The following is a 15,674-nucleotide window of genomic DNA, read 5'->3' as shown; positions in this document are numbered from 1 at the left end:
AGAAAATACAACCAAGGAGGAAAACACTTTGTCGTGGAGAATTCCAAAGTCTCACCACCACAAATAAAGGTATTAGAGGGCAAGAATGACACAAGTGAACTAGTGCATCACCTCCTGCTGCAAAAAATCAATAAATAATGTCTAAAACTGACCATTCCAGAAACAGCAATATAAAATTATTATTTTGGGATATGACGGTAACTACCACAACTAAAATGTTAAGAATTAAAACTACACTACAGATACTTGAACTCTCAAATAAAATCCCTTATTTTATAATCAGAAATAATATGGCTATATTTATAAGTGATAGTAATGCAACTTTCAAAGTCTCAAGGTAAAATATTTGTATTATAAATAAAAATGATAGCTCACAAAAAAAACATTAAAAGGAAACACTACAAAATGATCATTGGTTTCGTTAGAATAGCTTCGGTAGGCAGAATTCTAAGATGGCCCCCAAGACTTCTACCCTGTACACGCCCTATATAATCCCCTCTATCTAACGACCCATCCTTCAGTATGGGTGGGACTTATGACTATGGCGGGACAGTCACTCCGAGGATAACTATTGTAGTAGACCAGAAATGGGACCAATGGCTACTAGGACATGAGGGTAGCCACTAGAAACTGAGAGTAGCCCCTAGCCCATAGCCAGTAAACAAAAAAAGAGACCTCAGTCCTACAACCATAAGGACCTGAATTCAGCCAACAGCCTGAATGAATTTGCAAGACGGCCCGAAGTTTCAAATGGGAGCCCAGCCCTGGATAACACCTCCATCACCCAAGTGAAACCATTAGCAAAAGACCCAGCTAACCAATGCCTAGATCCTGACCTATGGAAATTGTGAAACAAATATATGCTGTTTTTAGCCACAAGCTAAGTTTGTGACAATTTGTTACACAGCAATAGAAAACTAATACAGTAGAAAAAATAAGTGAATGCTTTTATTTTCTAGTGTGTATAAACTTGAAAGTTTTCATATTTTTGTGAAACTTTTTATTAATAACTCAAAGTAGAAATTAAATTTAAAAACAATATCTGCTTTTTCCTAAGTTTACAAGTGAAAATAAAAATTCAGTATTTTGCATACAGGAGTAAAAGGTAAATAACAGATTTGTTTCACTAATAAACTGATTTCGCTGATAAAATAGGACCAAAGAACAGAAACTTTAGAAATAACAGCAGCAAATTCCATACTAAGAAAAGCATGTTCTAAAATAATATGACAAACAGTGACTTTTATAGTCCCTTAAAATAAAAACTCCTTTCAAAACTTTTTCTTCCTAAGGTTTTCAAATTTATTTATAAAAAATATTTAAAATAAAACTTTAAATATAAGCTTTGGTTAACTTCTAATGACACAGCAATATTCCTGAGTGATCAGAATTTTTAAAGATAAACAGCACAGGCCAAAAGAAGATGTTACAGACATATCCTCCCAGATCAGGTTTTTGATAAAGCCAAAGCTCCTCCCTTTTATACTAAAAAAAGACCAGTCTGAAAACTTCCAAAGTGATTTTTTGTTTTTGTTTTGTTTTGTTTGGAGAAGAAGTCTCTCTATTGCCCAGGCTGGAGTATGGAGTGCACTGGTGCAATCTCAGCTCACGGTAACCTCCACTTCCAGGGTTCAAGCAATTCTCCTGCCTCAGCCACCCGAGCAGCAGGGATTATGGGCACCCGCAACTATGCACAGCAAATTTTTGTATTTTTAGTAGAGATGGGGTTTCACCATGTTGCCCAGGCAGTCTCAACCTCCCAACCTCAGGTGATCTGCCTGGCTCAGCCTCCCAACAAACAAAGTGTTTCAAAAGCATCTTTGAAAAAAACAGACCACATGTAACTGCAAACAAAGCACATAAAATCTGAAATGTTATACCTAATAACTCACTATCAAATGTAACAAATAATCTTTTAAGAAAAATGCTTAGAGCCAAGTACAATGGCTCACACCTATAAATCCCAACACCACTCTGGGAGGCCAAGGTTGAGAGGATCGCTTGAGGCCAGGAGTTCAAGACCAGCCTGCACAGCACAGCAAGACCCTGCCTCTACAAAAATTAAAAAAAAAAAAAAAAAAAAAAAATCAATGGGACATGGGGGTGCATGCCTGTAGTCCCAGCTACCTGGGAGGCTGAGGCAGGAGGATCATTTGAGCCCAAGAGTCCAAGGATGCAGTGAGCCTTTACCACGCCACTGCACTCCAGCCTGGGTGACAGAGCAAGACGGTCTCTAAAAAAATTTTTAATAAAAAATTCTTAGAATTTTTTGTGGCATAAAATATTTTAATATGAAAAAATTGGAAAATACAAAAAAACACAAAGAAAAAAATGTAAACTATCTATAATCCCACAATTCATCACCCATTCAAAATATATTCATTAGCACTAGGCCTCTGTCATGAAACTTAATCTGCTTTTAGAGACAGACAATATTCTAATAAACTAATAGACACAGCAGAGTGTAGTTAAGTATGCAATAATGTGGTGAAGAGTATGCGTTACTGTATGTATTTCTCAGAATTTCAAATCTAGAACACTTCTTTAAAAAAAAGTATAAGACATTACAAAGGGAAGTGATGTTTATTTTCCTAAAATTGTAAGTCTGAAATATGCAAACATCTGTCTAGCAAGATTAAATCTATCTAATCTTCGTAAAGGAGAAAAAAGAAATCCTCTTTAATTTAAAAAAAAAAAAAAAGAAGAAAAGAAAATGAGCCAGAATTTTATTTTATCTATTTAGAGGCAGAGTCTTGCTCTGTTGCCCAGGCTGGAGTGCAATGGCACCACCTTGGCTCACTGCAGCCTCCACCACCCGGGTTAAAGTGATTCTCTCACCTCAGCCTCCCAAGTAGCTGGGATTACAGGCATGCACCAACACACCTGGCTGATTTTTTACATTTTTTGGTAAAGACAGGGTTTTCACCATGTTGGCCAGGCTGGTCTTGAACTCCTGACTTCAAGTGATCTGCCCACCTCAGACTCCAAAGTACTGGGATTACAGGCGTGAGCTACTATGCCCAGCCCAGAATTTGATTTTTTTAAAGTGCTTATAAAATTATTATGATGGCCAGGCACAGTGGCTCATGCCTGTAATCCCAACACTTTGGGAGGCCGAGGCGGGAGGAGCACAAGATCAGGAGATCAAGACCATTCTGGCTTGATCACGGTGAAACCCCGTCTCTACTAAAAAATACAAAAAAATTAGCCAGGCGTGGTGGCGGGGCGCCTGTAGTCCCAGCTACTCAGGAGGCTGAGGCAGGAGAATGGCGTGAACCTGGGAGGCGGAGCCTGCAGTGAGCCAAGATCTCACCACTTCACTCCAGCCCTGGTGACAAGAGCGAGACTCCGTCTCAAAAAAAAAAAAAAAAAAAAAAATTATTATGACATCTGGAGATTCTAATATCCAGATGTCATTATTAGTATGAATAAAAATAAATAATTTTTTAAAGATTATTATGACAAATCCAAATGCTATATGCTAATTATCTTTGCCTATGGGCTACAACTGTTTTCACATAAATAATTAACATTTGTATTATTAAGCAGGATATGCCATTTTTCAAGCATGGCAACTGTCTAGGATTAATATTACAGTTTTGAATACTGTTAAAAAAGAGATCTATTTTTGAAACTTAGTTTAAAACTGCTTTGAAACAAAAATTGTAATCAACTCTCCCTTAAAACCAAAAACTCATCTGCATAAGTCCTTTAATTCAACACACAAATTTGCACATCCTTTCTAAACCCTTGGAATAGAGGGAATTAAAAAATACTCTAAAAAAGGTACATAGGCTTTACAGTGCCAGCCAAGATAGAGTAAACCAAACTACGAGGCCTTGCTTTCGCACTGATGACAACTCAAAATCCCCAACTCAAGACAAAAAGCAACTACCTGAGTAATCCGGAAGCAAAACAGCAGGCAAACTGTAAACCAGAGTCAAACCTGAAAAATGACCAGTGAAAGCTAAGGGGACGGGGTGGGTGGCTGTGTGTGGGAGCTGAGGTAATTTCGTAGTGTTTGGTATGATCTATGATCTCTTAGCTTTGATCTCAGTGCTAGGAGAATACAGAAAGGTGTAGCCAATACTAGTGGGAAAAACACTAGGAGAAACCCCATTCAGACAGAATACTAGGAAAAAGGACTCCTCCATGCTGTAGAGGAAGAGGGAAGGAAAAAAGAAAAAATTTTCCCCTTCTCCCTTCTGGCCTTGCCAAGGGTTTGAAGGCAGACCCTGTTACCACACTGGTACCTAAATCTCAAGAAGATCTATCTGTGGCTAATGGAAGAGGAAACAGGGGTCTCTATTATCCAAAGAAGAGGGGTGGGAGTTCCTATTTTTCTTTTTCACTACTTCACTCTAAGGCTGAGCTTGGAAAGAAACATGACTTTTTGGCCAGAGAAACAGGGAAAAAAGAACACTGGCATCTGGAAAATGAATGGGAATCCTAGAAAGAGAAAGAGAAGAGGATCCCCTAGTTTTGTGTATGAACTACGTCCTGGGCTCATACTAGAATTACGCCTGCATGAAACAGACCCAAAGAAGGACAGCAAAGGCTCTAAGAACTACAATCCATGTAAACCACTGCCCAATTTCTAGACTAAATGGAGTGGAAAGTATGCTGCGCGCACCTCAAAAGAAATGCTTTGAGAACTGAACTGACATTGGAACCACCACAAAAAGGCAAAAGAGAACTCGCATCCTGAAGTTAACCAAACTGACTGCCTGATAAACAAAAATCAACATCCTTCAGAGGATTTTGATGAAGTCTTACAACATAATACTAAAAATGTCGCCAGCATATAAATGAAACTTGGCCGGGCACGGTGGCTCAAACCTGTATTCCCAGCACTTTGGGAGGTCAAGGCAGGTGACTGCTTGAGACCAGGATTACAAGACCAGCCTGGGTAACATGGAAACCCTGTCTTTACCAAAAATACAAAAAATTAGCTGGGAGTGGTGGCACACACCTGTGGTCTTAGCTGCTGAGGAGGCTGAGGTGGGATCACTTGAGCCTGGGAGGCAGAGCTTGCAGTGAGCCAAGATTGCGCCACTGTACTCCAGCCTGGATGACAGAGTGAGACTCCATCTCAAACTTACTTCACACACCCCAGAGAATCTGTCCACTGCTCAAGGGAAAAAACAATCAATAAATGCCAATCCCAAAATGACACAGATGATGGAGTTCTCAAACATTTTAAAGCAGTTATAATCATCCAGAGACATATGTACATGTATATGTCTGTGTGTGCACACATATGCAGATACACAGATCTATCCATCCTTCCATCTATCCCATCCTATCTTTCCATCAATCCACCCATTTTGGAAAACTTTAACTGATAATCTTCAATAAGTAGCAGCCAATAAAAGTATTTTTTTTCATGTCTTCCACCATGTGTTACATATTAGGTATCCAAGCATGTGATGATTTGACTTTCATACAGTAGTTTAATATAAGGTTTCAAAGGTAATCAGGCAACCAAATACGAGCTAGCAAAAGCAGTTTATCCAGCTTTCTCACACCTAAATTCACTTGAACAGAGCAGATTAATTTTACTCAAAAAAGGAGAATGCCAAAGCCATGGCTGATGATATAAATTTCTCTTAATTTTTCCCTCAGAACTTTACTTTTGACAAGTTTTGCAATCATGTACCTATAATCCTACGCCAATATTCATAGGTATAAAAAATATATTTATTGGCTGGGCACGGTGGCTCATGCCTATAATCCCAGCACTTTGGGAGGCCAAGGCAGGCAGATCACTTGAGGCCAGGAGTTTGAGACCAGACTGGCAAACATGGCAAAACCCCATCTCTAGTAAAAATAAAAATTAGCTGGGCGTAGTGGCGTGCACCTGTAGTCCTAGCTGCTCAGGAGGATTGCTTGAACCCAGAAGACAGAGTTTGCACCACTGCACTCCAGCCTGGGCAACAGAGTCAGACTCAAAAAAAGAGAACTTATTTATTTATTGAGACAGGGCCTTACTCTGTCACCCAGGCTGGAGTGCAGTGGTGCAACCTCAGCTCACTGCAACCTCCATCTCCCAGGCTCAAGCGATCCACCTCAGCCTCCCGAGTAGCTGGGACTACAGGAATGCACCAACATGTCCAGCTAATTTTTGTATTTCTTGCAGAGACGGGTTTCGCTATGTTGCCCAAGTTGGTCTTAAACTCCTGAGGCTCAAGCGATCCGCCCTCCTCCGCTTCCCAAAACGCTGGGATTACAGGCGTGAGCCACCGCGCCCAGCCTAAAGAACACATTTCAATGCAACAGAAAGTTTCACTCTGAAATAATCCCCAACATCATTTGTTATAGTATAAAATAATCATCCTTGTATACAATGTATACATTTGAGAGTTAATCATCATGTTCTAACTCAAACAGTTTTATTATCAAGGTAATAATCAACTAAAAACAACTAGACAATTGGGGAATACAAAACCAAATTCAACTGATTAACAGTTCAAAGCTAAATGGTAAACAGGCCAAGCCAACATTCGTCTAACTACTGAACACCAGCACTATATTCCGCCCTTTAGAAAACAAAAAATAACATTTAGGCCCTCACCTCCATTTATCTAACAATCTACTGAGGTAGAGGGGGAGAGTGATATACATATCATTATTAAAAAATAGTGGGTTTCTCAGCCTTCTGAGATTTTTGACAATTCAATAATGATCTCAAAGATCTCTAAAATGTAATCACAGGTTATTCCGCAGAGACACTAATTCAAAATATATGTATTAAACTTAACTATTAGTGATGAAGCATCTTTGTTATTCTCTCCTCACACTCCCATATGCATTTAACAGAGAAATAATACTGTATACAAAAGTGGTATTTAGGACCTCAAACTTTTCCTCATTAACACAAGATCTAATGACACAATTTGGTGTCAAAATAAAAATACTGGGGGAGGGATGTATAAGTGAAATAAACATCCAGTTAGAAACCACAAGCACAAAGTTTAATAAGAAAATGTAAGTGAAATAGACTGGGAAAAGAGCATTCCAGTTACAGCTATGATTCCGCTTCCACGCTATTTACATTTATAACATACTCATCAATAAATCTCTCTTTACAGTGATTTACAAAAAGGTAAGAGGTGGCTATTTCCCAATGGAAATGCATTAGAATCTCAACAGAACTCTGTGCTTTCCTACTACAAAATTACTGAGTTCCTAAACCAACAAGACACACAAATGGGAATATATAGTGCATAGCTTTGCATACAGTAAATCTTCCTGTTTCACAGCATCTTTATATGCAATGTATATAATAAGCATATTCCTATTTATAGTCTTATAAAATAATCTTATGTAAAGTCTCAAATCCATAGCTCAGGAACCTGTACAGCTGAAGGCAAGGGGAAACTGAAAGGTTTTTAGAAATACAAAATGATTCAAGCAAAATCACTATTAAAACTAATAATAATAAAAATTAATCTAATAATCTGGGCCAGGCATCCCAGCACTTTGGGAGGCCAAGGCGGGAGGGTCACTTGAGGTCAGGAGTTCGAGACCAGACTGGACATGACAAAACCCCATCTCTACTAAAAATAAAAAAATTAGCCGGGCATGGTGGTGTACATCTGTAATCCCAGCTACTCGGGAGGCTGAGGCACGAGAATCCCTTGAACCCAGGAGGTGGAGGTTGCAGTGAGCCAAGATTACACCACTGCATTCCAGCGTGGGCGACAGAGCAAGACTCTGTCTAAAAAAAAAAACAGTAATAATAATCTAATAATCTAAAATATCTAGTTCTACTATATGAACTAGAGAAAAAGAGCATAGTAAATTAGGAGCCAATTAAAAACTGACTGCAACAAACCAAAGGAGAAGTGATGAGGATAAGAGCCAAAGTGTTAACACTGAGAATAAAAAGAATGAGAAGGATGCAAAATATACATTTTTTAAAAAATAATTCCTTAGATTTCATGACTGACAAAGGTATGGATGAAAGAGTGGCATCTAAAATAATTCCAACTTTTCAACTCTGAGTATTTATGAACATGATTTTACTACTGATATAAACAGAAGTCTAAAAGTAAGTTTGTGGAGGAAAGGCAAGTTTAGACATGAGGTGACAACAATGATTTCAAATGCACATGTACACAAAATACCTTGAAGATATCAGACTGAATTCCAAAAGAGAAAATTAAAAAATACAAGTAATTTCTGAAGAGATAATAGTTGAAAAGATAAGGAATAAATACTGAAAACTAAATAACAAAGGGAGAGTAAGTAGAAGAGCCTATAAGGCCTAAGGATAAAACCATTTCAGAAATGAGACTAACCAAAACAAAAATTTGAAAGAGACAGGGAGCTGCATGAGAAAAACGATAAAGACAGTAATATACTTTTCATCTGTGAGGTCCACTGTCCTCACAGTGGACTAAACACTAGCACAACTGTTTTTGCTTTCAGAATGGCCTGATAAGATTGATATTTACTATTCTCGTTTTATAAACACATAAAATTAGGTTAAGTGACTTAACTAAAATCAAACTGTTTGTAAGTTATGGAACTGTGTCTCAAACCCAGTTCTTCTCACTACCTAGGCACTCAGATGTAGTCCAGTTTCCAAAAACAAAACAAAAAGTTCACTAGCTAGCAACGTCACTGAATCAGATGATGGATGACTGTGGTGACACACCATTTAATAGCACCAACTGAATAACCAAGAAGACTTTAAAAACAAAAGATTATAAAGCTTTTGAGTCTACTGATCAAATAACAGCTAAATAAACTGCATTTAAACATGAATTTTAAGCATGAATTAAATAAGCATGATCAAGTAACAGCTAAATAAACTGCATTTAAACATGAATTTTAAGTCTTCAATAGGGCTTAAGGATCTTCAAACTCTTAAGCTCCCTTTCTCTAAGTGATTTAATTCAAGCAGTATTAAAATAGACTAACTCCGCCTTTCTCCTAATGGCTAAGACACATACTGTTTGGGTTTGGAGAAAATATTACACAGGCACAGTGGCTCACGCCTATAATTCCAACACTTTGGGAGGCCGAGGAGGGAGGATCGCTTGAGCCCAGGAGTTCAAGGCTACGGTGAGCTATAATCATGCCACTGCACTCCAGCCTGTGTGACAGAGTAAGAGTTCCACTCAAATTAATAATAGTAATAAGGTAATAAATGCTCACTGTGAAAAAAATCAAACTATTAAAAGGTCTCATTCCTGCACCCTATCCACCTACTGCTTTCTTCAGAAATAACCACTGTTAAACAGCTGGTAGGCCACCTTCCAGAGTATTCTATATGCATCTTTCTTCATAAATATTATAAATATGTACATTGTATACATGTATATATATAAAATAGACACTTTATACATTTATTTATTTACTTTTGAGGCAGAGTCGCGATCTTGGCTCACTGCAACCTCTGCCCCCTGGGTTTAAGTGATTCCCCTGCCTCAGCCTCCCAAGTAGCTGGAATTACAGGCGCCCGCCACTATGCCCAGCTAATTTTTTTTTTAATTTTTTTTTTTGAGACAAAGTTTTGCTCTGTCGCCCAGGCTGGAGTGCAATGGCACGATCTTGGCTCACTGCAACCTCCGCCTCCCAGGTTCAAGCGATTCTCCTGCCTCAGCCTCCCGAGTAACTGGGATTACAGGCGTGCGCCACCACACTTGGCTAATTTTTGTATTTTTTAGTAAAGATGGGGTTTCACTGTATTGACCAGGCTGGTCCCAAACTCTCAATCTCAGGTGATTCACCTACTTTGGCCTCCCAAAAATGCTGGGATTATAAGCGTGAGCCACCACACCGGGCCTTAATTTTTGTATTTTTAGTAGAGACAGGATTTCATCATGTTGGCCAGGCTGGTCTCGAACTCCTGACCTCAGGTGATCTGCCTGCCTTGGCCTCCCAAAGTGCTGGGATTACAGGAGTGAGCCATCGTGCCTGGCCCACTTTATACCTTCCAGTAAATTAAAAAAAAAAAACAAAAAAAAACTGTACTCCTTTTTACTGCTTAAAACTGATGTTCTTAAAAGCCTTGCTGGATTTAATGAAACAATGAAATTCTTTTAAATGATGACCAGTAATAATATTAGTCTAAAATACTGGCCGGGCATGGTGGCAAGTGCCTATAATCCCAGCTACTCTGGAGGCTGAGGCAGGAGAATCGCTTGAACCTAGGAGGCGGAGGATGCAGCAAGACATGATTGCACCACTGCATGCTAGCCTGGGCGACAGAGTGAGACTCCATCTCAAAAAAACAAACAAGCAAAATACATTATAGTCTGTATTTTGTAACTGTCTGCTGTTTGTTCAACTATTTCCCCAACTTGAAATATATGCTGAACATAGTCTAGCACATTCTTTACAACTCATAGTCTCTATAACTTTTACCCACTATTAAATTATGTTATAATATGAAGATACTTTCCAGGGCAACAGAGATATCCACAATGACACTACATGTTCTCCAGTTGCAGCCTCTTAAAAAAAAAAAAAAATTAAAATTCCCAGTATCCCCTAGTAGTAGAATAAAAGTTGTTTAGCTTTCCAAATACTTTATAAAATTATTAGATTTTTTAAATATTCAAACCAACGGAGAGGTAGTCAGGAAATATACCATTATCTCTATTTTTAAAATGAGGCTAAGAAAAGATTAATTAGAAAACTTGTTCATCAGGATTAGTACGTAAGGGATCTTAAAGGTCATCTTATCTAATCACATTTTGTAAATGATAAAACCACCATCTCCTTCCTGGCGGCCAACTGTCATCTGTCACATGTTACTTTACAGCAATCAGATTAATTTTGAAGCCTTTTCAGGCTTTAAAAGGCCTCTAGAGACTAGGAACCTTCTAAACAGTAGTTTGCAAAAATCTAAATGTAGTAGTCACAAAGTAGCCATCATTGTTAAAATGTGAAAATTAGAAATATACTACAGATACATTAAGGATATAGACTTAAAGAATAACCACACTCCTCTCTTTAAAAGAGGGTACAAAATACATGAGCTTTGGACTCAAAGACTTTTTAGTTTTCTGCAGAGTGAGTTGCTGGAGAACTGTTGGCCAAGTGGGTGTTACTGTGCAATACTTCCTTGCCAAGGAAAGCGTATTTTCTGTGGCATCCTATTCTACAAGCAGGAGAGGAGCAGCACAGTAGTATGCTCCTTATTCTGTCCCAGAGTTAACATGAAATATTAATAATCTATTAAGAATCACCAATTCCCACTCCTCTCCTCCCTCCACCAAACATAAATATTACGACGATCACACTCAAAAAATCCATAGTAAAAATAATGAAAACAGCAGTAAACAAAGAGGATATAAATGTGGTCTAATTAGGCCACTAACTATGTGCACCTAGTAAAGGTATGACTAAACAAGTTTAATCATTTCTGAATCTTGATTCCTCATCTGTAAAACGAGTCTTTCAGATGTGTCTTTCAGGTCTAAAATTTGTAGTTTTGGCCGGGCGCGATGGCTCATGCCTATAATCTCAGCACTTTGCCAGGCCAAGGTGGGTGGATCACCTGAGGTCGGGAGTTCGAGACCAGCCTGACCAACGTGGAGAAACCCATCTCAACAAAAAAATACAAAATTAGCCAGGCAGGGTGGCGCATGCCTGTAATCCCTGCTACTCGGGAGTTTGAGGCAGATCAATCACTTGAACTCGGGAGGCGGAGGTTGCGGTGAGCGGAGATCACACCATTGCATTCCAGCCTGGGCAACAAGAGCGAAACTCCGTCTCAAGAAAAAAAAAAATGTGGTTTTTAGATATCAGGTTTAAGCAAGACAGTTAACAGGGAACCCAGTTATAGAACCACAACTAGCTATTCCTATAGCTACAAATGCATAGTATGTTTGTGATGGCCTTTAGCCACCCTATTCTAAAATCAAAGAAAACAGAAACAATTCTCCATGGGAGAAAATAAAACACAAAAATACACTGGTGTATATATGAAAATAACTTCATTTTAATTTTCCTGGGATCCACACAGTCCACCTTTCTTTAATTTCAATTCATTCCCATGTCTTTTGTAAACATCAAAATGAAAACATAAGTTACCTTTTAATATAGTACTATTAACAATGAAAAGGACAAAATGAGAACAAGAAAAAGAATAATTCATTTATGAAGCTTTTTCGCAAAAAAATACCAGAATTGTATTAGTTGGAATTTCCCAAATAAATATGGGTTCTATATCTAATGACATAGTCTTTAAATGCACAATTCCATGTACACAATAAATTGCTTACAGTAGACTTCAGGCAAAGAATTATGTAACTAAGAGTAAATAAAATGCTGAATAATATGAGTGAGCTTAATGTTAAGAAATTCTAATAAAATCTCATTAAACAAAATTTGAATCCTTAATTTTATTCACAGGCCATTCAATTTACTACTTAAGTTTTAATTACACACAAGAACATCTGGTTGTATAGGCAGAATTTAAAATCAAGCATACTTCACGCAGACTTGCTTTTGAATGTCTTATACTCACAAACCCAACATGATAGGGATGGAGGAAAGGGAGGGAGGGAGGATAAACCTGAGGATGAAAAGATTCTACAAGATTTTCCTCTAGGCTGGCTTCTCTTCTTTCCCTACATTATCACCCTAAACAACTATACTGTCCCCTCAATCTTCATTTCTAGCCTATTTTCTCCAGATGCCCAACCCATATATTTAGCTAGGTATCTCCACCTTGATGTTCCACAGACAACGAATATTCAAGATGTACAAACTACTGTACTTAACAAAACAGTAACCATAATAGTCTTCGCGTGGTTGAGATTAAAGGTGATTTTAAGCCTCCTTCCACAGTCAGGATCTTTCTTTTATTCTTGGTGAGAAAAAAAAAATCCCCCATCCACCCTATCCCCCCCAAATTATTGTTCTCCTCAATCTTCTTTCTCTCCCTGATTTGCCCATCTTAGTGACTGGTACCATACCCTTAAATCAACCTAGTTACTTAAACCAAAGCCCTGGCAACACCCATCTTCCTCATATCCAGCTCCCTATTATTACTAAACTTCTACTGCAGTCATCCCTTCCTCTTCTCCCTATTAGTATTACTTTAATTGAGCCCCTCATCTTCTCTAGACTAATTTAACCTTCCTATCCCAAACTCATCCCGCCATTGCCATTCCCTGCTCCACAAAGATGCTAGTCATTTTTCCAAAACAAATTTAAAACTTGTGCTTTAATTTAAAGCCCTTCAGACTCTCAATTCCCTTTTGATTTAGAAGGAGGTCCTATGCATGCTATATAAAGGCCCTTCATCAGAAAACCCAAGCTTAATTCTCTAATCACTCCTGCCTACCCTATCCCCTACCCAAAGCTGCAATTTCCTTGACAATGAGCTTTTACGTTTTGCACACAATGCCTCCACCCTTTCTACTATATACATCACAGTGTACACAGCAGAAAGTACACAAAGTATACACAGGCGACATCACTACTCTTCATATCATAATGCTCATCACATTACTTTTTATCATATTCCCAGCCCCACCCCATCAGAAAGAGCTTTCTGAGGAAAAGGCTGTGTAGGTATCTAATGTTGCAGACTACCCTGCAGAATGGCTGACAGATGGCAAGTAAGTAACAAAGCTCAAACAACCAGCAACTTTCCGTGCACTCTTTCCAACCACCAGATGCTATTACTATTAAAACCTTCATAGGCTATTATTGTATTACAGCAATCTGAAAACTGTTTTGTAATTAAAATGAAAAAATCGATAATTGTGTAGGACTAGCAAAATAAGAGATTTTAGGCCGGGTGCGGTGGCTCATGCCTGTAATCCCACCACTTTGGGAGGCTAAGGCAGGCACATCACCACGGTCGGGAGTTCGAGACCAGACTAATCAACCAGGAGAAACCCCATCTCTACTAAAAATACAAAATTAGCCAAGCATGGTGGTGCCATGCCTGTAATCCCAGCTACTCCGGAGGATGAGGCAGGAGAATCGCTTGAACCCGGGAGGCAGAGGTTGCAGTGAGCCAAGATGGCGCCACTGCACTCCAGCCTGGGCGACAGAGCAAAACTCCATCTCAAAAAAAAGACATTTTATTCATAGGCCTTCACCCATAGGATTATTTGGAATTAATAAACTGTTACAGCTCTAAGAGGACTCAGACATCTAATTCTTTGCTTTTGCAAATAAATCAAAGTACTGATTAGGAAATTTTGCACAAGAATGATGCTGCAGCCTCTAAGCAACTCCTTTAGGATTTTACTACTCTTCAGCTAAGTTGCTCACAACTTTCATTCTTGAAATTACCACCAAAACAGAGACAGGCTTCTAAAAACTTCTGAGTTATCTCATAAAATGAGAATAAGGATTTGGAATTTCTTGTTCAACAGAAATTGCTATAAAAATTAAAACCTTATTTCTTGATGTTAAAAAAAAAGCCAAAGATATTAATAATCTTCACAAAGGCAAATTTAAAAACCACTCATAGAAGTCATTTCAGCAAAAAAAAAAAAAAAAAAAAGTAACATGGTAAAAATTCATCTTGACAATTTTTATTCAAAGGTGCTGATATTCAGCCAGAGACAAGATGGATAATCTGCAAACAGTTCTTAAGCTTTTATTAACATTTAGTAAATAAATACGAGTCCTATTAGTAAACTTTGTCCCTATTTTAAGAAAACCACGTAAGCAACTATATCCACAGTGGCTCTCAACTTTGGATAGTAATCATTCTCGTTCTCATTTATTCATTAAAGCCTTTTTATGTATGTGAATAACATTTTTTAAAAGTTCTATAATGCACATGTACTTATCAGTAAATTAGGTCTGGGTTGTTTGTGCCAATTAGTGCAGTTTTATTTTATTGTCTTCCTTTAGCGAGTGCAGTAACGCACTGAAATCATAATGACTAAGAATCACTTTCAAATAAATATTACACTTCACAAAAAAGGAAGAGATAGAAAGCAATGAGCTAACCTTTTAAAATTTTGCCCCCTTTACTTAATTTTTTAAATCAACTTTCCCAACAACAATCCTCTCTGCAATTAAAATGTAAACAACTTTCAGTAAATAAAATGGTACTAAATGAGGAAAAACAAACATGCATTGCTAGTACATACACACACACACACAGAGAAATGAATGTAAACTCCATGAAGGCAGAGGCTTGTTTTGGTTTTTCATTTGGTCTGTTTTGTACACTGTTGAATCCTAGTGCCTAAAACAGTATCTGCACGTAGTCAATGCAAAAAAAAATGTGTTAAATTTTCCACCAGGCAGCTTTTCAAGTTGTTTTGCTCTGTTTTTGATGTTAAAATAAGCACGATAAGGCCTTTATGAGCTATACTATACTGCTCAATTATAATTCTTGTTTACAAGTAGCAAGTTATTAATCAAGTTCTCGCATTTCTAAGTTTATTGCTGGGCCCAGCAAAGTATATAGCCTTTGGCCTGTTTTGATAGGCCCTCAAACTAAGGATGGTATATGTATACATATATGGGTTTTTTTTTTGTTTTGAGATAGGGTCTTGCTCTGTCACCCAGGCTGGAGTAAAGTGGCACGATCTCAACTCACTGCAACCTCCACCTCCCTGGATTAAGCAATCCTCCCAAGTAGCTGGGACTATAGACATGCATCACCATGCCCAGCTAATTTTTTTGTATTAATATTTTTTGTACAGACATATTGTTTCACAGTATTGCCCAGGCTG

At 38.1% G+C, this 15,674-nt stretch overlaps 1 protein-coding gene across 17 annotated transcripts in view; it reads right to left on the bottom strand.

Moving 5' to 3' along the window:
- Positions 1 to 15,674, bottom strand: part of SCAF8 (SR-related CTD associated factor 8) — a 229,774-nt gene that overhangs the window by 200,135 nt on the left and 13,965 nt on the right. The window lies entirely within an intron of this gene.

This window comes from Pongo pygmaeus, chromosome 5, assembly GCF_028885625.2.
Source record: "Pongo pygmaeus isolate AG05252 chromosome 5, NHGRI_mPonPyg2-v2.0_pri, whole genome shotgun sequence".
Lineage (NCBI taxonomy): Eukaryota > Metazoa > Chordata > Mammalia > Primates > Hominidae > Pongo > Pongo pygmaeus.
Note: the sequence above shows the minus strand (reverse complement) of the source record. Positions and strands in the feature narration are given on the sequence as shown.